The sequence below is a fragment of the Notamacropus eugenii genome, chromosome 6 (assembly GCF_028372415.1).
Source record: "Notamacropus eugenii isolate mMacEug1 chromosome 6, mMacEug1.pri_v2, whole genome shotgun sequence".
NCBI classification, from domain to species: domain Eukaryota; kingdom Metazoa; phylum Chordata; class Mammalia; order Diprotodontia; family Macropodidae; genus Notamacropus; species Notamacropus eugenii.
This window is the reverse complement of record NC_092877.1, coordinates 185,124,562-185,151,234: the sequence shown is the minus strand read 5'-3', so window position 1 is coordinate 185,151,234 and position 26,673 is coordinate 185,124,562. Positions and strand designations below refer to the sequence as shown.

Below are 26,673 nucleotides of genomic sequence, written 5' to 3'. Positions count from 1 at the left end.
GAAATAAACAATCAGGAGTACTTTGTTCATAGTAACAGCAATATTGTATGATGATCAACTGTGGGTGATTTAGCTGTGCTCAGCAATGGAATGATCCATGACAATTCTAAAGGAATCATGAAGAAAATGTTATTTGCCTACAGAGAAATAACTATTAGAGTTGATTCGAACGGAAGCATATTTTTTCTTTATTTTTCTTGTTTGTTTGTTTATTGGTTTGTGCTTTATTTAACAACATGGCTAATGTGAAAATGTTTTGTCTGATTGCACTTGATAACTCATATCAAATTGCATGCCTTTCCAACGTGGGGGGAAGGCATGGGAAGGAGGGAAGGAAATAATTTGACTCAAAAAAAATTTAAGAACAAATGTTAAAAAATATTTTTTACATGTGATTGGAGGGGTAAAGTATTATATATTTTAAAAGTCATTACTAGTTTGATAAATTTGTTGGTACATTTAGTTAAGAAAAGGTGAAAAATCTAAAAATTTCCACCTCTATTACCTCTGGAATTGTAACATTTCTTCTTTGATATCTTAAAATCTGGATCAATCATCTTTTAAAATTATAACAAGAAGTCCCCATGGGGTTGGAATGCTTGTAAATTCTACTCATCTCTTGCTTAAAGAGAAAACAGGGACATATTTGTGGGAAATAATATATTAATGCATTGTTCAACAGTATTGGGTTTGGTGAAATCATACATTTTGTTTCTTGGATTTTTGGTGGTGTGAGATATGTAACTTATTAAGAAGTTTAAATATTAGTCAGAAAGTAGTCAAATTTCCTAGTGAAAGTTCTTGTGTAATTGACTCAGACAAGTGAAATTGAAGAATGTAATGATGTGGCCGATAACTGTGACTCCTCATGAGTGTTCTTCAGCCAGGTTTTGGCTTTATCAAAGCTTCTATAATGGTTTCTACCATATTAAAGGACTGCTCTGTGAAATGGTTACATTGACATTTCAAAATCTATTGCAGTCCCTTAATGCTTTCTTTCATGGGTATGAACTACTCCATACGTACTGTGAATACCTCAGCAATCTGGAACAACTGTTTGTAAGAACTTCTGGATTTCCTGGGCATAAGGCAATGTCAACTTGTTTTCTTCAGACAATTCATTCATACCAAAAATATCAATTTTGTCTGATAGAAACATAGTCCTGCAGAATCTGAACATCACAGGCAACATCACAGAGATCCCTGCCAACAACTTTAGGGTCCATGCTCCAAGGGGTGGAGTCCAGAGCATCCACTGCAAGTAAATGTTCATTTCAGCTATAGGTTGGGACACCATGATGTTAGGATTCAAGTGGGCACATATAATGGCAGTATTATGGTCAGTTAAGTCATAACCTATGATAATTCTTTCCTGCATGGTGTCCATATTAGTGGCCAAGGTGGGCTAGTAACCAACAGCAGAGGAGATTCTGCCTAATAAAGCAGAAATCTCTGAGCCAGGCTGAGAGAATTGAAAGATAATATCAATATCAAAACAATATATCTTGACCCTCTTTCTCTTTGAAATATTCTGCCACAGTGAAACCAATCAAGGCTATCTAAGACCAAGCACCAGGTGGTTTGTTCATCTGGTCATATACCAATGCTACCTTGAAAGTAACATCTTTCATATTGATGACACCAAACTTAATCCTGTGGTCTAAGTCACCACCCTCTCGGGGCTATTCACCTACATGAACAAACACAGAATAATCACCATGGACATTGGCAACACTGTTGCTGACCTTTCTAATATCATTAAAAATCTAACAAAGGTACAATAATTGCATTAGCCAAGGTTTTGTTGTTTGTTCTGTATTTGTTTCTTTCCTTTCAGGATTCAAGGACCATAGTTAATCCAGGATATCATCTCTAAGTACCTCATTACTTATCCTTTGTATCTTTTAGTACTGTTTAATCGTGTTCTGTAATTTTTATCATGAAGTCCATTTTTCTTTGAAAAGAAAATAAATCCTTAGGTTGAGACCGGGTGACTCATTGGGACAGGGTTTTGAGACGACATACTAGTAGTTGGGGTGATGGGGAGGTTCTATTAGAAGCTTTTCCCACTGGTCTTTTATACCTTTCTTTCATTATTTTTTTGGTTTCATTTTGAACTGTTATGCAATACAAAATATCTGCAACTCCTATTGGCATCCTGGACTCCTTACCACTTCCACAATGTGGTTTCTTGCATTTTATATAGTAACCCCCCTTTTATATCTTTGAATACTCAGATTGCTACCACTCGTGGTTCTTTACTAATACTTGAAGTAGAGTCACACTGGGCCACTTCTGAAGTGAAATTTGCAAAGAGCTTTGTAAAGAGCTGCAGCAGCTTTACAGATAAGAGAACACTCTAGGGCAGTGGAGAAAAAAAAATTAATAGAGTGGGAAACTGGAAAGAGAGATGCAAATAACAACAGGTTGGTGAATTGGTCTTCAGTTATTTTGGGTTTTTTTCTGCAAGAGTTAACTTTTGATGTGTTTTTATGGATTTTCCTCCTCTTAACATTACTGATTTGGTTGAAATGAGGAAGGGACAGGTCACTTTATTGTTTATCTACATTTGTCAAAAAAGATCTGAGTTCTAGGTTACTTCTAATTCTACCATAACTTAAATATGATCCCCAATTCCCTAAAATTTTTGGATTTTAAAGAAAACAACTAAAGACTTTTATAAGAAATAAAAAGAAAACATTTCAGCAAAACCAATTGATATTCTGCTTGTATACTTCAGTTTACCCAATATCTCCTGGATATTTTAAATGAATGTTGTAGTTGACAGAATAATAAATTTATTCAAGAGACTAAATGTTTCACCCAAACTTTTTACCCCAAACCAAGATTTTGCTTCAAAGTATGCTGAATCTTAAAATAAGCAAAAATACACTATTTCACTTCACTTAATATAATTTACTATTGAGATGATCGAAATGGCTATAGCATTCCATTCATTTATGAAACCCAACTATAAACCATCAGGTATTACATGAATACAGGTTTCTTTTAATAGCTATATACAATGACAGATGTGTAGAAGGAAGGAAAGATTTAGTGAAACGTTAGAGAATTGTATTTCAGGGTTTTTTTGAAAAAAGGAATATTAATATAGTCCCTTTCTAAATTTATAGAACATCTCACATTGCATAGTGATATGAAAGGGAATTCTATTAGATTATAAACTCAAATGTGTTTTATTAAAATTTTAAAAATCATTAAATTTCTGTATACAGAACAGCGCCCAGACACATTTTGCACACAGTAAGTTCTCAATAAGTATTGGCAAGCAAAATAAATGAGTAAACATTTAATGAATGAATTTGTATTAATCGAGAGACAAAGATATGTATAGACTTTATACAAGTTGAGAGAAGTAAAGTTCCTTCTTGCAAAAGTTAATTTTGGTAAAAAAAGAAGAAAAGAAAAGATGAACATTTTTTTCCTCACCCAGTTTCATCCTATGCAACACTCTCCCCATATACCCTCTGAGAATCAATATTTGAAGTCTATCACATGACTTATACACCTAAGTCCCTGGTTCCTATTTCCATAAATTAATATTCTTTACAATATAAGATACTATGCAGTCAATAAAAGTTACTATTTATTTTATGATGATGCTTGGATTTTAGGTATTATCTCATGTAAAGAGTAAGAAAATATTTCAACCTTCCACAATAAAATAAATATCAAGAAAATAAATGTTAACTTAAGTGCAGAGTACATCTCATGTTGGGTATGTCAGAGAGCAGGCAAAATCAGTCTAAGTCTCAGAACGTGACCCTAATTATAGATAGTTCCTAACCTTCGTGTTACACCCCTATAACTAAAGAAGAAAAATAATACAGGTATTTCTTTACATTTTATAATGGATGAATAGTGGGTTAACATTGCTCTATAATTAGACTGTCTTCAGATAAAATTAAAATACAAACAATAAGTAAGTTTGTCAATGGAGATAACTCTTAACTCTGAATGTGAGCCCAATTTACCTATCGTTATCCAAAGAAGTGTCAAAAATATTTTAAAATATTCTCAAACCACAATAAATATTATTTTAGCAAAATAATTGGGAGACTTGCCAAACTTCTTAAAGACAAGTGAAGCAAGGCAACCTAGAGAGAGTCATCATGATGCAGTGGAGGAAAATGTATAGGAGATCAATGAGCTGGAGAGAGCTTAGTGACAGGGTAGGAACTGCGCTTTTGAAAATATCACGTGATTGATGAGTTAAAGATGGATTCAAGAAGGGAGAGACTTGAGATAGCCAATATTACTAGCAGGCTATTGCAACATTTCAGGCATGAGGTGTTGAGTGTGTGGTGGAAGGTCAGAGGTTAAAAAAAAAGAAATATTCAAGATATATACCAAAAGTTTAGTTGGCAAGCCTAGCAAAGAGATTGGATATGGGGTGGTAATGGTGGTGGAAGCGTTAAGACATAGTGAAGATTCAAGAATGACACTTAGGTTGAAAGCCCAAAGGATTGAGACAGGATATTATTCTTCAAAGTAACAGGAAATTTTAGACAGGATAAATATTTAGGGGGGAAAATGAGCTCCTTTTTGGATAAACTAAGTTTAAGATGTCTGCATGATATCCATTTTGAGATGTTGAAAGGCGACTGGATGTATAAGACATGATATATGAGATATATGTCAACATAAAAGTTATGGCAGGGTATATGTGTGTGTATATATATATATATATATATATACTTGAAATTCATCATAGGGATGATTATAAATCCATGGTAGTTCATGAGAAGACCATGGGAAGTAGTATAAAGGGAGAAGAAATCTTAGTATAAGGTGTTATGGGACACACATTATTAATAGATGTCCTGAATGAGGAAAAAAGCAGTGTCTTGAAGACCTACAGTGAAGAATATATCAAGGAGAAGAAAGTTATCTATTGTGTTAAAAACTGCAGAAGTGAAAAGTAATGAGGATTGAGAAATTGTTGTCACTGAATTTCTCAATTAAAAGATCATTGTAATTTTGGAGACAGCAGTCTTGGTTGAATGATGAGACTGGATGCCAGATTATGATGGGTAAAGTAGGGAGTGAGGAGAAAAAGGGAAAGAGCCTATTGTAGACAGTTTTCTTGATGGGTTTATCCTAAAATGGCAGAAAAGATACTGGAAAATAGTTTGTGGTGAGAGATACATCAAGTAAGTATTTTTCCGGATGCAGATGTGCATATTTTTATGAAGTACAGATGGAGCTCGTATACAATGAGACATTGAAAATAAGGGTTGAGATGAAAGAGAAAGATCTGTTGGAAGAATCAGAATGGAATAGAATACTGTTAGAAGGCAACAGAACACTGGGAAATGAGGATGAGGAGAAAGGGGGAATGCCATCAACTTTTTGGTAAGAATGAAGCAAGTTTCTCAGCTGCGAGCATGGGGGAGGAGAAATCTTGGAATGTTTGTGGAGGGAGGAAAATGTTTGGAAGCACTGCTGTGGAGAACGACAAAGTCACATAATAAAGGAGGATAGAAAGATTGCCTAGCAGTATGGATATCCCAGTTGAGGTTATTTGACATAAATTCGAGGTAGCCCCAGTCAGAATAGTAGTTTAGGGTTTTCTTCATCTTATTTCCACAGTACTTATGGAGAAACAAAAATATATATGGTGTGGGTGATTCAAGTCTAAATCTCAACAGAGAAATACACACACACACATATTTGCACTCATTTATAGAATTCAATTGGTTCATCATTGGCCAAAACAGGAAAATAGGAGAAAGTAACTATTCCATTGTTGATAGTCTGGGACAGAAAATAGGAGTCTGGTGATTGGAACCTGGGGTAGGATTTAATAAGGAAAGATAGAGGGATAAGTAGAAAACCAATATAATATAGTAAGATAAGAGTATTTGGGAATTCTCAAACATGGAAACTGTGCATCAGTCAGTGATGGCAAGGGCACGATATGACCATTTTTGTGAATACCAGAAGTTGAGTGCAGAAAGGAGACTAAAGAACTGTGCGTTAAATCCGAGGAAACAGAGTGAGGGCAAGTGTTAGGGAAGACAGAAAAAATATGAACTTGGTACTGAACTCATTGAAGAAAGAAGAGGAATGACAAGTAGATTTATAGACAAAAGTTATCATGATTTTGATTAGGTATGGATTGCATGAATCTCAATGGAAGACAGGTTACTAGTAATGATGGTAGGGAGAGGAACTGTGGCAATGGGGAGCAAGTGGTATTTCAATTCCCTTGCCCACAATCAGTGAGCTAATGAGAATGAGAGAACATGTGGCAAGGATTAGAAAGAGTGTCCAGAGAAGCTGTATGATCAGGGTATGGCAGTTTCAGTGATTGATAAAAGATGGAAATAGTGATAAAGAAATATATTGAAAAAAGAGGTAAGTTTGTTACCTGATGGAATGGACTTTCTAGAGGGCATAGTGGAAGGGGTTGGTAGAATTTAGTTGGAAACCTGAGACGGAATAATTAAAGTGGTTGAGAATAATGAATCAGGTAATAAAGAACGGTTAATGGATTTTGGATGATGACCTATACATCTTCAGAATTACTGAGATCTGTAGGATATGACCAGGTGTGGGATTGGTCATCTCTAAATATAAGGTGCCATTCCTCTTCCCAGATGAGGGTGAACATTAATATAGCATGATGGCAGCACTTTAAATAGGAGACTCTGGTTCATTTCACATCTTCTATAGAAACCTATATGTTAGGCAGAGGATAGCACAGCAGGAGATAGAGGGTAGAAGATAGCACATATGAAAGTCATCTTGGACATTTGCCAGGTTCTTTATGGAAGAAAGCATAGCAGAGGATAGAAAATGTCATCAGTTACCTATTAAAGTTTTTAATATATTAATATTAACTATTATGTTCATCAAATTTGCAAATCACACGGAGTTTGCAGATACCACCAACACATTAGATAGTAAAATATTTTGAGAATTTAAAGCATTGAGCTGAGTTTAATGCAGCAGAGGTAAAGGTAAGTTTTTCACTTGGTATAAAATTCATTTTCACAAGCATAAGAAGCAGGAATAAGGAACATATTAATAAATAACAGTTATTCTGAAAAATAATATCTGTGATTTTGGTGGAATGCAAGGTTATGAGTTAGTATTACCATCACTATGATAGCAAAAATAAAAGTTTAAAAAATCTAAAGAAATTTTGGGGATTATTGAGAGGGCTAGAGTACCCTGCAGGAAGTAGGTGATAGTTCTTTGCCCTGTTCAGATCTCAACTGTACTATTCTGTTCCATCACGGACACCAAGGGATTTTTTCCTTTTGTTTTGCTTTTTTACTTTATTTATTTTAAGTTTTCAACATCCATTTCCACAAAATTTTGAGCTACAAATTTTCTCCCCATCTCTCCCCTCCCTCACCTCAAAACGCCAAGCATTCTAATTACAACTACCACCAATCTTCTCTCCCTTCTAACATCTCTTCCTTCCCTTATCCCCATTTTCTTTTTTGTCCTGTAGGGCAAGAAAAATTTCTATACACCATTACCTGTATTTCTTATTTCCCAGTTGTATGCAAGAACAATACTCAACAGTTTTTCCTAAAACTTTTGAGTTCCAACTTCTCTTCCTTCCTCCCTCACCAGCCATCCCCATTGGGAAGGCAAGGAATACAATACAGGCTATATATGTGTAGTGTTGAAAATGACTTCCATAATAGTCATGTTGTGTAAGACTAACTATATTTCCCTCCATCCTATCCTGCCCCCCATTTCTTTATTATCTCTTTTGACTTTGTCCCTCCCCAAGAATTTTTACTTCTAATTGCCCCTTCCTCCCATTTTTCTCCCTTCCATCATTCCCCCACCCTGCTTATTCCACTTCTCCCCCAATTTCATGTATGGTAAGATAGGCTTTCATACCAAAATGAGTGCATTTTCTTCCTTCCTTGAGTCAAATGTGATGAGAGTAGGCTTCACGTTTTCCCTCTCACCTCCCTCATTATACCCCCATTGAAAAGTCTTTTTCTTTCCTCTTTATGAGGGATAATTTGCCGCATTCCATTTCTCCCTTTCTACTCCCATTATATTCCTCTCTCACTCCTTAATTTCATTTTTTACGATATGATCTCTTCATATTCTACCCTGTGCTTCATATTCACCCTATGTTCTCTCTGTGTGTGTGTGTGTGTGTATATATACACACACACATACGTATTTATACACACACATATTATACATATATATGTATAATGTGTGTGTGTAATACCAATTACTCAGACAGTGAGAAAAGTTTCAAGAGTTACAAATATTGTCTTTCCATGTAGAAATGTATAGAGTTCAACTTTAGTAAGTCTCTTATGATTTCTCTTTCCTGTTTACCTTTTCATGCTTGTCTTGATTCTTGTGTTGGAAAGTCAAATTTTCTTTTCAGCTCTGGTCCTTTCATCAAGAATGCTTGAAAGTTCTATATTTCACCGAAAGACCATTTTTCCCCTGAAGTATTATACTCAGTTTTTCTGGATAGGTGATTCTCAGCCCCAGTCCTAGTTCCTTTGACTTCCAGGACATTACATTCCATGTCCTTCGATCCCTTAATGTAGAAGCTGTTAGATCTTGTGTTTTCCTGGTTGAATTTCCACAACACTCAAATTGTTTCTTTCTAGCTGCCTGCAATGTTTTCTCCCTGACCTGGTAACTCCGGAATTTGGCCACAGTGTTCCTAGGAATTTATCCTTTTGTATCACTTTTGGGAGGTGATGGGTGGACTCCTTCCATATTGATTTTGACCCCTGGTTATAGAACATCAGGAAGTTTTCCCTGATAACCTTGTGAAAGGTGATGTCTAAGCTCTTCCCCTGGTAATGGCTTTCAGGTAGTCCCACAATTTTTAAACTGTCTCTCCTGGATCCATTCTCCAGGTCAGGCACCCTTCCAATGAGACATTTCATATTATCTTCCATTTTTTTTCATTCTTTTCGTTTTGTTTTGTGATTTCTTGGTTTCTCATAAAGTCTTTAGCCTCCATCTGTTCAATTATAATTTTTAAGGAAGAATTTTCTTCAGTGAAATTTTGAACCTCCTTTTCCATAAGGCTAACTCTGCTTTTTAAAACGTTCTTCTCCTCATTGACTTTTTGAACCTCTTTTACCACTTCAGTTAGCCTGTTTTTAAAGATGTTATTTTCTTCAACACTTTTCGGGTCTCCATTAGCAAGTTGTTGACTTGCTTTTCACGATTTTCTTTAATCTCTCTCATTTCTCTTCCCAATTTTTCCTCCACCTCTCTTACTTGATTTTCAAAATTCTTTTTGAGCTCTTTCATGTCCTGAGACCATTGAATATTTATTTTGGATATTTGGGATACAGAAGCCTTGACTTTTATGTCTTTCTCTAATGGTAAGCATTGTTGTCCCTCATCCCAAAGGATGGGATATATGTTCACCAAGGAAGTAACCTTCTATAGTCTTATTTTTCCCCGTTTTTGGGGCATTTTCCCAAGAACTTACTCGACTCTTGGGTTCTTTGTCAAGAGTAGAGTATACTCTGGGGGTCTGTAAGATCTCAGTTCCTCCAAGGTGGCACAGTCAAGTGTGCACACTGTTCTAGGAGCAAACAGAAACCTTTGTGCCCATAATCTGTGAGTAGTAGAGTTTCCTCTCCACAGCCACCACTGGGGGCTGAGATTCAGATAAGCTGCTCAGTTTCTACAGGGGCTTTCAGCAGAGGCAGGGCCACCATTTACTTTGAGATAAAGATCAACTGCTCAAATCCCTCAGGAGCATTAAGGGGGGGCAGGGCCTCCACATAGGAGTGAGGTAAGAAACAGTTGCTCAGTTTCCCCAGGGGTTTGACGATACAACAATTGATGAAGGTGTCTATGGGGGAGGCTGCAGCCCAATGTCCCTGCTCCTCTGAGGCTGGAGCTATAAGGAGACCCTGCTCCCTTCTTGGGGAGCTGAAAAAACCCTCTCACTGACCTTTGGCGCTTCTGAGTTGAGGGATCTGCAAGCTTCCTCTATTGTTGCTAGGAATTCCACCCCGAGGTCTGCTCAGATCCTCCTCCTATCACTGTGCAGCATGTCCAAGGCTGGTCTGGTCTTTGCTCCACGTCTGATGTGACAGACTTTTCCTATTGGTCTTTCAGTTCACCCTGGGCTGAAAACCTCCTCCACTTCATTGATCTGTGGCTTCTGCTGCTCTAGAATTTGTTGAGAGTCTTTCTTCACAGGTATTTTATAGGCTGTGGGGGGAAAGCTGATGTGTGTGTGTGTGTGTGTGTCTGTGTCTGTGTTTCTACTCTGCTATCTTGGCTCTGCCCCCCGACACCAAGTTTTAAGAATCAAATTAAGAAGCTGAATAACATCCACAACCCAAGTGGCGAAGGACCTTCAGGTCATGCTATATGAAGATTATTTGAAAAAAAACTCGGTACAATTAGCCTGGTTATAAGAATACTCTGGGGAATAATAGAACTGTCTTCAAACCACTGAAACTTTTATGTGGAGCACACTTATTTATTTATCTTCAGAGTGCACAACCTAGAGAAAAGATAGAATTTGCAAGGAGAAATTTAGGATTACTATTAAGGGTAACTTCCTAACAATTAGAACTGTACAGAAATTCTCCTTGTGAGTATTAAGCAAATTCTGGATAACCACATGCATGGCATTTTTCCTGGGGATTTGTGTATTACGTGGACTGAACTGACCTTGTCAGGTGCCTGACAAATCTACAATGTTATCATTCTGTAAGAAAGACCCAGAAGGTGGTAGAACCCAGAAAAAAAAGGACTTAAAAGAAAAGAAAATGCCACAGTTACAATGACCTCTCCAGCTCCCTTGTAGCTCTAACATAACCAGTCATTCTCAGATCTCAAAAGTAACAAATCTCATCCTAATATGATGATATGAAGGAAAAACAGCAGAATAAGCAGTAAAGAGGGAGGATCCTGGGCATTCAGAAGGGAAAGGACTAGCAGTAAGAAGCACATGTCCTATGTATATTAAAGAAAATAAAAAAAAGCAATAGCGAGATTTAAAGATAGACACAATGTGACAAATAAGGGGAAGCGAATAAACTTTAGAAGAAAAATGTCATTAAAATGGACAAGCATTTCATAAGAAAAGAATTACTCTGAGGAAGGTGAATATATAAAAAATTCTTCAAGTTCCCGAAACTTACAATGAGATAATTCCAAAAGTCTATAGAATGGTTTAGAAGAGCAATTCAAGAATTAAGTAAAACTATCAAAGAAAGAAATAGATTTGTAAGGAAGAAATCAACAGATTTGAAAAGAGGTTAGAAGATTTATGAAACAAAAGACAGGGATTGCTCATAAAATTCGGTTCTGTGAAAATCTGTAAGAGAATGAGAATAAAAAATGCTTAGACTAAAAGGAAATTAATATTACAATTTTAAAAGATGAGAAGAACAGATATAAGTTTTACAAAATAAGAATATTAAACTTCAGAAGCAAATAAATAATACCTGTATTACAGGTTCATTGTAAACATAAAAACATTCTGAATACAATGCCAGGAAAACACATATAGAAATTGTATATAAATATTGGAAGCAAATGAAAAGCACAGATCCAATGTATTCATAGAACATCCAAAGATTTTACTACAATATCAAATAACAAATTTTCAGAAGCCAAACAAATTCATTTCATATTACAAAGAGAATCATGTAGGATACCGGAGGATTACTCCGTTTTTGTAAAAATATAAAGGAAAAAAGAAAAATTGTATTAAAAAAAAGATTTACTAGCATTGCCAAAAAACATCCTGCAAAGCTAAAGCTATGCATCAAAGAAATTAAGAAGTTTAGTAACAGTTTTGGAAGACTTTTTTTATTCCTTCAAAAGCACACAGTGGTAATCAGAATATTCAACCTGCAAGGTGATTTAACAAAAGATAGCTAAGTATAGTCATACTCATACACCAGTGAAAACCTTAAATATGGAATGTTAGTTTTCAAATGTCATTTCATGAATGGGAAATGGGTGTATGTTTATTGTTTGGTTTTCTTTTAACAAAGAAATTTTAGTTCTCTCACTGTCTGAAAGATATTGAGAAGACAATGAGATGGTCAATATGTCAAAGAACCTAAAGAACAAAAGCTACTGTAACAGAAAAAACATCAGAAGGAAAATGAGTGCAAAATGTATATTTATATTTCCAGTGAAAGAACTATATTGTCTCAGTATTTTAAGTGGCAGGTTAATAAAAAAGATCCCCTGTTGGCAAGAAATAGTTGATAAGACTTCAACACATGTTGACAAGCGGCTTTTTTAGATTTTTTCTCTTGTATTTTGGTGGATGGCAGAAGATTAAAGGTAGAACAATGATGTAGGAAGCCATGGAAAGAGGAACAGAAAATGAATGGTTCCAGCAGAAAGTATTGATCTGAAAGTATTGTTTAAGGCCTTGATAGAAGCAGGACCGAATCAGAAAGGAGTCCTGCTATGAACTACATCAGAGGGTTCAACATATCAGGAGATTATGTTTTATAAGACAGGGTCAAACTTCTAGGTACTATTTTCTATAATGGTGGAAGTGTGTAGACCTGGAGGAGGTAGAGAAGTGAAGGCTCAAAGAATGTTGACAAAATCTATAACAGTGACTGCTAGCTTCATAGGGAAAGTGGCATGTCATCGAAAAGAATCAGTAGTAAGGGAAAAGACAGAGACCAAAATTAGATTATTGCAAGCAGAGCAAATTAGAGACAATAAGTGAATTTCTAAAACAGGGAGAAAGTAGAATGTATACGTGTTCACATATTCAATGCAATTAATTAGAAATAATTATAATCTTAATGGATTATAGCTCCCAATTAGAAGAATAAGAATTGAAAAATCAATAAAACAAGAGAACTCTGAAGTTTTGTGATTGCAAGAAAATAGAAAATATACACAAAGATGTACACTGGGAAAATGAGAGAATTGAAATAACTGAATATGCTTTAGACAATGTAAACAAGTAGATCTAATAATCTTATATATGGAAGCAATGAACTTGATTTCTAGGCAGCATAGGCAAAAAAATTAACGATATTAAATGTGAGGGGCCGGAGAAGCCTACATGGCAGAGTAGAAGCAGGGAATTGCCTGGGCTATCCCCCCAAACCTCTCAAATTACCTGTAAAAATGGCTCTAAACTAATTCTAGAGCACGAAAAGCCACAAAGTGACAGATTGCAAAAGGGTTCCAACCAAAGACAATCTGGAAAGATGGCAGGAAGAATCTATTGCACCATTGGAGTGGAGCCTTAGAGCAGAACACAGGGCAGCTGGCAGAGATGGTACTGAAGAAAGACTCAGGGGCTGAATCACTGGCAGCTGTAGTGGTTTTCAGACTTCTCAACCCCAAAATACCAAAGACAACTTCAAATGTAAGTTGGAAAGCTCTCTTACCTAGGTGAGAGAGGAATGTGTTCTGGCCACAGCCCCAAGGTGGTGGTAGAGCTCTCAGCCTAAATATGATGAATGAATTGAGTCTCGGATCTGGGACATAGTGCTGGGTGTCAGTCCTGGGGAGAAGAGGAGTGCAGGCATGGCAGAACTGCAGGCAACTGTAGAGAGTAAATCCTACTCAAATGTCCAGGGCAGAAAAGAGTGCTTGTGGGTGCTCACAGACTAGAGTGCAGGCCAGAAGAGGCTTCTGCTTTGACCTCACTTTGGTGGAAATGTGAATTTACATGTCCCTAGAGATATTTCTGAAAACAGCTACATAATACCCCTGAAATTTGGGACAGTACACCCTCTACTTAACAAAGAGCTAACACGTCAATTGGCTGTGAAAAAAGACCAAAAAGGGAAACAAAAATAAGACTATAGAATGTTGCCTTTGTGGTGAAAAGGTATTTTCTTATGATGAGGAAGATAAAAGCATACAACCCAAGGAATGTCAAAGCACACAAACAGAGTAAGACAGTAAGGTCATATTCCTACATCCAAAGCTTTGAAGAAAAATATGAAATGATCTAAGGGCATGGAAGAGCTCTAAAATAATTTTGAAAATCAAGTTAGAGACGTAGATGAAAAAAATTGGGAAGAGAAATAGGAGAGACTCCAAACATTCAGAAGAAAATAACACTAAAAATAGAGTAACCCAAATGGCAAAAGTGGCCCAAATAAAGCAATGAGGAGAATAATGCCTTAAAAAACAGAACTGGACACAAGGAAACAATCTAAAAGTTCACTGAAGAAAATAATTCCTTAAAAATTAGAATGAAACAAATGGAAGATAATGACTTTATGAGAAATCAAGAAATTAAATAACATAACCAAAGGAATGTAAAAGTAGAAGACAATGTAAAATGTCTAAATTGAAAAAGAACTGAGCTGTAAAAAAGGTCCAGGAGAGACATTTTCAAGTTATTGGACTACCTGGAAAACTGTGTTAAAAAAATATCATAGACATCACCTTCCAATAAATTATCAAGGAAAACTGTCCTGATATTCTAGAACCAGAGAGTAAAATAGAAATCGAAAGAATCCACTGATCACCTCCTGAAAGACATCTGAAAAGAGAAACTCCTAGGAATATTGTATCCAAATTCCAGAGTTCCAACGTCAAAGAGAAAATATTACATGCAGCCAGAAAGAAACAATTCTAGTCTTGTGAAAATAGAATCAGGAAAACACAGGAGTTCTCATTTTCTGCACTAAGGGATCAGAGGTCTTGGAATATGATATTTCAGAGATTAAATGAGCTAAGATTAAAAATCAGAATCACCTACCCAGCAAAACTGTCTATAATACTTCGGGGGAAAAATTTGAATTTCGATGAAATAGAGGACTTCCAAGGACTGACTTCGAAAAGACCAGAACTAAATAGAAAATTTGGCTTTCAAATACAGGAATCAAGAGAAGCATGAAAAGTTAAACAGGAAAGAGTAGCAGAGACTTCAAAGAAGGACCCATTACAGACGAACTGTTTATATTCCTACATGGAAAGATGGTATTTGCAACTCATGAGACCTTTTTCAATTTTAGAGTAGTTAGAGGGAATATATATGTGTGTGTGTGTGTGTATATATATATATATGTATATGTGTGTGTGTGAATGTGTATATGTGTATCTTATATAGGTGTAGGCATTGGTGTATGTATGTGCATATGTTTGTATATATGTGTGTATTTACATGTAAATATATGTATACATATATATATGTATATACAGAGACAGTCAGAGAGAAACAGAGACAGAGAGACAGGGTACAAGATGAGCTGAATATGAAGGGAAAAAACCTAAAAAAATTAAGTGTAGAGATGAATGTACTGGGAGGTAGAAAGGGAGAGGTATAATGCAGTAAATCATCTCAAATAAAAGAGGGAACGGAAACCTTTTACAATGAAGGGGAAGAGGGAGCAGGTGAGAGAGAATACGTGAGCCTTATCTCATCGGATTTAGCTGAAGGAGGTAATAATTCCCATTCGACTGGGTTTGGAGGGCAAGGTGATAGTACAGGGAGGATAACAGAAGGAACTGCAGATTGGGGGAAGGGTTAATCAGAAGCAAACACCATTGTAGGAAGACGAGTCAAGGGAGAGAAGGGAATAAATAGAGGGCAGGACAGAATATGGAGAAGTGTGGTTATTCTTTCACAACAGGACTGTAACGGAAATGTTTTGCATGGCCACAGATATATGACCTATATCCAATTGCTTGCTTTCTCAATAGATGTGGGTAGTGATGTAGGAAGAGAGAGAATGTGTAACCCAAAACTTTAAAAAGCAAGCCTTAATTTGTTTTTTTAATGCAACTGGGAAATAAATTGTAAAAGCAGTGGGGTAAATGGGGAAATCTATCCTGCCCTACAGGAAAATAGAGGGGAGGGTTGGGAAAAGGTGGGTGGTTACAAAAGGGAGGGAATATTGGGGAAAGGGATGGTTAGGGTGCATGCTGTCCTCAGGTAGGGGAGAGATTGGGAGAAAATTTAGAATTCAAAAACTTTTGGACATTGGTGTTGAAAAATGAAAATAAATTATATAATATTCTTCTAAGAAACCACAAAAAAAGAAAATTCCCAGAGGATCACAACCCCTTATGAAGGGAATAGTAAAGTGGAAGAATTGCTTTTTTTGGAGTTGCTGGTCCAATTTTCTACCTTTTAGATAATCTCAGAGGTAACAGTATCAGATATTTACATAGCACTTTAAAGATTTGTAAAGGGTTTTACATACATCATCTCATTTGAGCCCTACAACCACCCCCCGAAGTAGTTGGTCTCCTACAAAAAAACAAAAAACAAAAAACCGCCCTGCATACCCTTTGACCTGGGAATATCAATATTAGGTTTGTATCCCAAAAGACATTTAAAATAAAATGGAAAAATGACATACATATATATATATATATATACTCACATATATATGTATATATACATATATGTATGTATATATATACACACATATATATGTATATATACATATATGTGTGTGTGTGTGTGTATATATATATATATATATATATATATATATATATATATATATATATAATATTTATAGTAGCTCTTTTCTGGGCTAAAGAATTAGAAGTAGAGGGCTTGTCCATCAGTTGGGGAATGACTGAACAAGTTGTCATATAGGATTATTTTGGAATATTATTGTATTGTAAGAAATGATGATCAAATTACTTTCAGAAAAAACCCGGTAAAACGTACATAAGCTCATGTAAAGTGAAATGTACTGTGTCCAAAGTAACAGCAATTTTGTAAGATGATCAGCATTGAAGGACAGTCATTCTCAGCAATACAATGATCGAACACAACTCTGAAGGACTTATGATGAAAAATGCTGTCCATTCCCGCAAAAACAACTGTTGGTGTCTGAATACAAATTCAAGTATAGCTTTTTTATTTTAATTCTTCTTGAGTTTTTTCAACTCTGTTTTCTTTCACAACATAACTATTATGAATATGTTTTGAAATACTACATATGTGTAACCTTCTTTGAATTGATTGCATTGTCAGTGGGGTGGGGGGAGGGAGGAAATTAGAGAAATTGAAACTCAGTTTTCGGTACAGATGTTAGAAATTGTTTTTATATAAAACTGTGGAAAATAAAATATTAATAAAAGCTGAAAAATTATAGATAAATGTATATATATGCATACTTACATGTATACGTATAGGCATTGTAGACGTATATGTATATTAGATTGCGTGTATAGGAGAGGGCAAATGTAATTGCGACTGAATTCTTAAAAGGAAAACTTACACAAATTAGAAAAGTTAGAACCAAAGAAGAAGGAGAGAGAGAAGGGTGGGAGAGGGGGAGAAAGGGAGTGGGGGGAGGAGGGAGAGAAATAGAGAGAACATTATACTGAGGCTTAGATAAATCCAAAATAAGATAAAAAGATGTAAAACACAGTGGTAAATAAATTATTATAAAATTCACATTTGAAAACCAGGTTTAATGCTGTATACCCTACATTACCAGTCACCTAACAAAAAAACAAGGAATATATATCCTAAATAAGAAAATCTCCCCAAAAAATAAGCGAATAAGAAATGAATCCCCATAATTATCTTTCCATATCCATTGTTTTAGCCTGGAACATAGCAACTGCTTTGTTCATTTATAGAAAATAGGAAAAATGGAAAGTTGTCAAGAATACAGGTGGTGTTTAAAAAAAAATGTGCAACTATGAATGATCTTATTAAAGCTTTCCTCAAATCTTCAATTCATAGAGAAATAAGAATTAAAACAATTCTGTGGCTTCAAATAATATCATAAAATTAGCAAAGGTCGCAAGAATAGGAAGTCATTCTTGAAGAAGCTGGAGGAAGACAGGAATGTAGATAAATTAGATAGATAGCGCAAGGAAAGATCAAACAAATAAATGAATGTGTGTGTGTGTGTGTGTGTGTGCGTGCGCGCGTGACTTGGGGAGGGAACTGTAACCTTTTCTATTATGGATAACCTTTTGAAATTATTCAAGAAAAGTGACTAATCTAATTCAGTTCTGTGACCCAGGGATTCTACTGCTGGGAACATATTGTAGTTAGTCTAAGCCAGAAAAAAAAGGTCCGGCCCATACTAAAATATTCACAACAGCACTTCTTGTCATATGAATGGTGTGGAAGTTAAATCAATAAAAATCAAGAAAGGGCTAAAACAAACAAACAAAAAATGCTGTATAGATATAATGTAGTACGATATTCTTGTAACAACAGAATGACAAATGTGAAGAATTCAGAGAACCACAGAAAAATTTATGTGAACTAATGCAGAATTAAACAATAGATTAAAAAATGTACACAATACAAGCAATGGGAATGAATGGGAATCACACTAATGCTGGAGAAAAAAGCAAGTGATCATCAGACATTGGTGAAACTAACTATGACATATGAATGTAAGGAAATATTACTGCACCATAAGAAACAACGAAGATTCAAATTTCAGAGCAGTATGGCAATACTTAAGATTCAGAACAAAAGTGATATTAGAGATTATTTGATATAGCATCATCGTTTTGCAGGACAGGATACTGAATAATACATGTAGGAAATGTATGAGATGATCGCTGTACACATGATATCTCTCTTATATGAACCGATATACAGTGAAATAAGCAGACTAAATGAAATAATATCCACAACGACTAAAGGACTATAAGATGCAGGGAAATTAGAATTACTGAGAAACTTATTTCTGGAGAGCTTGGGTGATTGCATCTTTCTTATTTGAAGAGGTAGAAAATTATGGATGTAGAGTAATACATATAGTGTCTGATGTGGTTGATACATTGGGAGAGGATAGGGGATTGCCCTTTTATATAGTACCTGGCAGTGTTAGATACTTAACAAATTTTATCTCCTTTCATTCTCTCAGTCCTTGCAAAATAGGTGCTGTCATTTTTCTCATTTTATATTTGAGGCAAAAGAGGCACACAGAGGGTGAGTGACTTGCTCAGGTTCAAACAATTGGTAAATATCAAAGACTGAATTTGAACTCAAATCTTCTTAAACTACGCCCAGCCTTCTACTACTTTGTCACCTAGCTACTACTTTTTGTTTGGTTACTTTTACTGAATGTTATTTTTTTCATATTTCTACATTTTTTCTTCTTTTTTCCTTGTTAAAATGAATAGCTTACTTGATATAGAAGCTCAGAGAACTATATATTCAAAAATGAGGTGAAATTAAAATTAAAGATAATAATATTTCTTTTTAAAAATCACTAAATGGAAGCTGGATACTGAGCAATTACAACAAATTAATAAACAACAATGGTCTCAAATAACAAACAGCTCAATGTGGATACAATGTTTTTTTCAGGAACGCTTATCTTTTTTCTCTTGAGGGAGGGAGGCGTCATTTTCTCTAGAAAAGACCATGATATGAAAACAAAAAACATCAATCAAACTAAAGGCAAAGTTTGGACCAGATACTTTTTAAAGTTCCCTTCTAGCTCTAAATCAATGATCCTACTAAACTCCATGGAGAAAGTCTCATTTAAGGGTTCACATGATTTGAGAGGATAGAAATAAAATAACGAAATACCAATGGTATAAAAATGAAAGATTTTTTCATAAAACTCTAAAAAATAAAATAACACACTTCAAAACATTTTCTTCATGTTTCAAGATTTTCCCCCTGTGGACTTATCATTTTCTGCAAAAGTATCATTAAAGGTAATGTTTAGAGATTAAACTTTATTGCAAATATAAGTAATTTTGCTGAAAGGAAGTAGTCTTGGTTCTCATTTGTGGACTTAACACAGTATAGTGTCCTTTTCCTTGTATTTAGCTATTTGAACATTGGTTTTCTAACAAAACTTCCAAGGTGGTAACTTGGGTCAGTATGCAGTGAGATTTTTTTTCTCAAATATTTTCTTTTATCCCTTTGTTTTATGAACACTTCCACATTTGGATGCCTTCTGCTCTCTGGGAGATCTACCAACCTCAGACTGCTTTCTTAGAGCCTTTTATGAAGTTCTCTTACCTTTATTATGAGAATAGTAATGGCTTTTCTATGAAACATTTCTAGTTGATTAATGTGGTAAACACTGTGACTTTGTGTGAGTCACTTTGATTCCTCTCCCTCAAACTGTATTCACATTTTTATGTGTGGTTTTTTTTTGGTTCTCCATTGATTGTCTTGCTAGGTCTTTCCCTATTCATTCCAAGAAACTGAAATTACGTCTTTCCCATACATTCCTTTTAACGTTGAGGAAGGATCTTACTGAATTGGTCATTCTATGGTAGTGAGTCTCAGAATGAATTACTGTCTTTCTACATAGTGAAACAAACTCAGAAGGGATCTTGAGAATCAATCTGATCATCGTAGGGTAGGATGTGAAGGGGAGATGGAAAGAAATTATCAGGTCTAGAAACACTATAAATGGAATATATTGAATTGAAATATATTGTATCTCTCCTGACATATTTGTGAACTCCCTGAAGACAAGAATTAATGCACTTTTTTCTTGTCGTCTGTTAAAATTCTTTGTCTACTTCAAAATACCTGTAGGATCTTCAGTCAAAAATAAATAAAAACAGAGACAAAAAAACAAAGCCATCTGATCCATCTTCTAGAGAAAAATCTTTCAAGAATTAGAGAAAAATATTATTTTTTCAGGTCTTTTCTTCTCTAGGCTAAATATCCTTGACATTGTTGTAGAGCATATGACAGTGCCAGATATTTCTTAAAACTGTTTTCAAGCATTTCAAAGATAATTCAAGCCCACAAAATGAAACATGGTCTAAACTCCAAACAAAACACAAAGGAAAGCACTGCATAAAAAGCAAAATAGCAAAAACGCAACAACATAAACTACAGCATAAAACAACATTTATTCCTCAGAAAATAAGCAAATACTTTCAAAGGGACCTGAAAGCACCAGAATTACCCTTAATTTTTGCATCAATAACAAGAGAGTCAGTAAAAATCAACCCTCAAAAATGGAAATGATAATTCTTGCTGTGAAGAAAATGAAATTGGATTACTGGAGTTGAAAAAACAGATTTTTTTTTAACTGATAAAGATGAATTTGTCATGCAGCACTAACAAACCTGTTATTAAAGAATACCATGTAAGACCTATGAAGTATGTGTATCTTTATCAGACTATAAAATACTTAAAATATCTATACCCCAAGATATATTAGGGTACATTTTACTTCCAGTTGGCATTGGAGTCTTTTCCCCATTGATGCAATGATGATTACAATTAATAATAATAACAATGCAATTAATTACTATTAATATAGTAAAGAATAAAAAAAGGATTAAAATCAAATTGTAGAAACATTCAAATTGTAGTGGAATACTTAGATATGGTCCTGTACTGTGCCATGTGTCAACCACAGTTAAACTATTTATTTAGAATTTCAAAGATCAACCTACTTCAGTATCACAGAAAGTCACTGGAGCACCAATGCAATATTTACAGTGTCTATGGTGGCCATGAGTATGCTGGTGAAATTCTGAATCACAAAATACCACAGAATTTTCATTTGGAAAACAGAACCAAAATATTTATTCAGACAGCATAAAGAAAAATCCATCACAGTATCAAGAATCTAAACACAATAACAATGCAGAGAACAACACCATCCTCAAGCCTTCCCACTGCAAGGCTTCTCATAAACGAGCTTCATTAAACAATTCAAAAGCAGCCTCCCTTAAATAAAATCACAAACAAGCTCTTTTACTCATGCTAGCCAGCTTCCTGCTTGCCTACACCCTTCCTAACTCTAAGTGGTTTCTGATCAAATTTCCTGTCAACATTGCTCTAACTCTGCCTCTTCTTTTTTCACTCTTCCTGTTCCACTCATTTTGTCACCTCCTCCCTCCGCAGACTCAAGAGACTCAGGATTCCATATGACCTTGGCAGGTTACATGGGCTTATTAATGAATGGGAAAGATATTGCCGTTTAAATAACCATTACACAAGGCCCCATGATTTGTTTCTATGGATTACATAGGTCCATGGGGCAACTGGTATCAACAGGACTTTAAAAGGGATTGTAGAAAATAAGCACATAAAAAAATATCCTAGATAACTGGTGTCAATAGAACTTTACAACAATATAACAGGGATAACACAAAATGAGCACATAAAATAATATCTTAGGGTGGGACTTGAGCACAAGCTCCCCATCATACCCCCTTGAATGAATGAGGCCCAAAATCTTGGGGCAAGATTTCTTCTATAACTACATCCTGCTGAAATTGGATGTAGAGTTGTCACTGCTCCAAGAGGTCCCATTCGAGGACTCAGTTCTTTAGCTGGCATTTTGAGGTTGGTGGATGCCAGGTCCAGAGGTGACATTGCACATTGGATGGGACTGACATCTGACTTAAGCAATCAGACACCTAAAGGTGGAGTATATTAAATCTGCAGAAAACAAATCTGACAAACAAGGTGAACAAACAAAAAGTCAAAAAGAAACAAAGAGACAATAATTATAAACAAGGTCAATATAGGATCAGCCACACTTTTGGAGTTCATGAAGCCACTATTATAGCCTTGTTCACTATTGTGTAATGTTTTCTAATTTGCAGTTCTGGGGTTATCATTCTGGCTAAAGATACACTTTTTTTAATATGAGCTGGGGCCTGGCAAATCTCTTATTCTTCCTGCAGATGTGAGACATCTGGATACTGTCTTTCAGGAGGATCTGTAAGGGCAGCTCTATTTCCCTGTTTGGTCTAATATCCAGCACCTTTTCTCCATATATTTTGCAGAGTTCATTAATATGGTATGTCATATATTTTTCCAAAACGTACCGCTCATCTCAATAGAGCAGTATATTTATTTTCCTGTTAATCTATTCTGACTTTGCATCTGCTGGCCATTTACACTTCTTGCTTGAGGAAATTTAGTTTTTTCATTGTTTCTCACCATGAAGATAGCAAAAGTTTTGACATCTTTGGGTGAACTCACTCAAAATATCTATGATCTTCTGCTGAGTAAAAGCCTCAATTACGTCCCCAATCACTCTGTGACCCCTGGATTCTGCTGTTGCACTTCTGCTTGAGAAGCCGCACATATCCTTTCTATTGTTACTTTTTTGCTGCTTTTTTTGTGAGCTAAATTAACAACAGCTTTTTCTTGAAGATTACCCCTTCCCTCAATATGCCCTCCCTTCTATCACACCCCTCCCTTCCCTTATCCCTATCTTCTCTCTTTTCTTGTAGGACAAGATAGATTTTATTACCCCATTACCTGTATTTCTTATTTCCCAGGTGTATGCAAAAGCATTTCTCAACATTTGTTCCTAAAACTTTGAGTTCTAACTTCTCTCCCTTCCTCCCACCCCACCTATCTCTACTGAGAAGGCAAGCAATTCAATATAGACTATATATGGGTAATTTTGCAAAAGACTTCCATAAGTGTCATGTTTTCTAAGGTTAGCTATATTTCCCTTTATCCTATCCTGTCTCCCCATTTCTTCTATTCTCTCTTTTGACCTTGTCCCTCCCCATAAGTGTTTACTTCTAATTACTCTCTTCTTCCATTTGTTCCCCCTTCTATCATCTCCCTCACCCCACTTGTCCCCTTCTGCCCTTATTTCTTGTAATACAATAAAGATTTTCATACCAAATTGAGTGAGCATGTTATTCCCTCCTTAAGCCAAATGTAAAGAGAGTAAGTTTCACTTTTTTGCTCTCATCTCCTCCCTTTTCTCCTCCATTGAATAAGTTAATTCTTGCTTCTTTTATAAGAGATAATTTGCTGCATTCCATCTTTCCCTTTCTCCTCCCAATATGTTCCTCTCTCGTCCATTAATTTTATTTTTATTTTTTAGATTTCATCCCTTCTTAATCAATTCACCCTGTGCACTCTCTCCTTCTCTCTCTCTCTCTCTCTCTCTCTCTCTCTCTCTCTCTCTCTCTCTCTCTCTCTCTCTCTCTACATATACACTATATATATATATATATATATATATATATATATATATATATATATATATATATATATATATATATACACACATATATATATAAGTGTGTGTGTGCGTGTATGCGTGTGTGTGTGTATTGGAGTGTGTGTGTGTGTTTGTATAATCCCTTCAACTACCCAAATACTGAGAAGAATCTCAAGAATTACAAGTATTGTCTTTCCATGTAGGAATGTAAACAGGTTAACTTTGGAAAGTCCTTTATGATTTATCTTTTCTGTTTACCTTTTCACGCTTCTCTTGATTCTTGTATTTGAAAGGCTAATTTTCTCTTCAAGTCGGATCTTTTCATCAAGAATGCTTGAAAGTCCTCTATTTCATTGAATGACCATTTTCCTCCTGAAGTACTATATTCAGTTTTGCTGGGTAGGTGATTCTTGGTATTAATTGTAGTTCTTTGACTTCTGGAATATCATATTCCAAGCCCTTCAATCCTTTATTGGAAAAGCTGCGAGATCCTGTGTTATCCTGATTTTATTTCCACAATATTCGAATTGTTTATTTCTACCTGCTTCCAATATTTTCTCCTTGACCTGGGAACTCTGTAATTTGGCTAGGATATTCCTAGGAGTTTATATTTTTGGATTTCTTTCAGGAGGTGATCTGTGGCTTATTTCGATATTTGTTTTACTCTATGGTTCTAGAATATCAGGACAGTTTTCCTTGATAATTTCATGAAAAATGTTGTCTAGACTCTTTATGTGATTGTGGCTTTCGGGTAGTCCCATAATTTTAGAATTGTCTCTCCTGGATCTATTTTCCAGGTCATTTGTTTTTCCAATGTGATATTTCACATTATCTTGTATTTTTTTCATTCTTCTGGTTTTGTTTTGTAATTTCTTGGTTTCTCTAAAAGTTATTAGCTTCCATCTGTTCCACTCTAATTTTTAAAGAACTGTTTTCTTCAATGAGCTTTTCAATCTCTTTTTCCATTGGGCTAATTCTTCTCTTTACACCATTCTTCTCCTCACTGGCTTTTTGAGCATCTTTTGCCTTTTGAGTTGGTCTATTTTTTATGGTGTTAATTTCTCCAGCATTTTTAGGTCTCTTTTAGCAAGCTGTTGACTTTCTTTTCATAGTTTTCTTTTATCACTCTCAGTTCTCTTTCCAATTTTTCCTCCACCTGCCTTGATTGATTTTCAAAATACTTTTTCAGCCTTCCATGGACTGAGACCACTGCATGTTTATTATGGAGATTTTGCATGCAGAACGCTTGACATTTAGGTCTTCCTATGAAGATGTAAATTGTTCCTCATCATCTGAAAGGATGGAAGAAAATACTTGCTCACCAAGAAGGTAATGTTCTATTGTCTTATTCTTTTTTTCCCCTTTTTGAGGCATTTTCCCAGACAGCTACTTGACTTTTGATTTCTTTGTCAGGGCTGAGCCCAGGGTCGGGATTCAGATTAGCAGCTCTATTCCTCCAGAGGCTTTAGGTAGAGGTCTCTCAGGGCTGCCACTAAACGGCTGAGATTCATATCAGCTGCTCAATTTTTCAAGAGGATCTAGGCAGAAGGCTCCAATAATGCTGCTGCAATGGCTGCTGCTGGGGGTCCAGGCTGTGCTCCCCTCTCCTGGGTGAAGGAGCCCCCCTACTGACCTTTGAAGCTATTTATGGGTTGAGCAATCTGGGAACTGGTGTTTCCCTACAGCCTGTTCAGGGTTCTGTGTCTGTCACGTCAGACTGTGCTCCACACTTCCTGACCTGTGCTGCATCCTCTCCATGCTTCCTGGGCTTCCTGTAGCTTGTTCTTTTAAAGGAGAGTTTAAATGGTGCCTCATAAAAAAGCTTTTCATAAAAGTAGTCAACTCCTTTTCCATCTGAGCTTTCTCTCCCAGCAGGTTATCTGTACTTCTACACATAAGGGAATAACTTGTTAGGAAGCCTCTCCTACATACTCCTGTCAGTTCTTTCCATGATTCTATTGGTATTCCTTGCAAATATATTTCTAAATCCCTGAGTTCTCTCTTCTGTTGCCTTGATTCCTGTTTTTCACAGATATGATGGGTTTTTAGCCCATGCTCTTGGGCTAAACGATTAGGATAATCATTTCTTTCTCTTTCTATTTCTTGGAGGCCTTTCAGCCTCCAAATAGAAGTGTTATATTTCATGTTCCCATCTTCATCATCATATGCAGCCCCAATGTGATATTCATAGCACCCACAGTGGCCATGAATATGCTGGCTCAATTCTGAAGCACGAAGTACAACAGACTCTTCACATGGAAGACTGAACCAACACATTTATTCAGACACCAGAAAGCCAAATTCATCATAGTATCAAGTATCTGTACACAGTGACAGTGCAAAGGACAACACCATCTCCAAGCCTTCCCCCTGCAAGGCTTTGCACAAGCCAGTTCCATTAAACAAACCACAAGCAGCCTCACTGAAACAAAATCACAAAGAAGCTCTTTCACTCATGCTAGTCAGCTGTCTATTTGCCCTCATGCTTCCTACCTCTGAGAGTTCTCTTATCAGATTTCCTATCAGCTCTGCTCTAGCTGTCCTTCTTTCTGTTCCATCCTTCCTGTTCCACCCATTCAGCAAACTCCTCCCTTCACAGACTTATGTTACTCAGGATTCCATGTGACCCAGCTAGTAATGCGGTCCTGTTAATGAATGGGAAAGATCTTCCCATTCAAGTTACCATTACATACATTGTTGACTGACAATTTATTAGATATAATTAGGGTGAGACTAGGTGAAATTGATCATTTATTAATGGAATTATTTACAATATATGCTTGTATATCTATATCTATACATCTTATGAGCTCAAAAT

The 26,673-nt window shown here is 35.8% G+C and overlaps 1 pseudogene; it reads right to left on the bottom strand.

Annotated features, from left to right (window-relative positions):
- Nucleotides 1–866: 866 nt before the first annotated feature.
- Nucleotides 867–26,132, bottom strand: LOC140512215 (ATP synthase subunit beta, mitochondrial-like; annotated as a pseudogene).
- Between the last annotated feature and the right edge of the window lie 541 nt (nucleotides 26,133–26,673).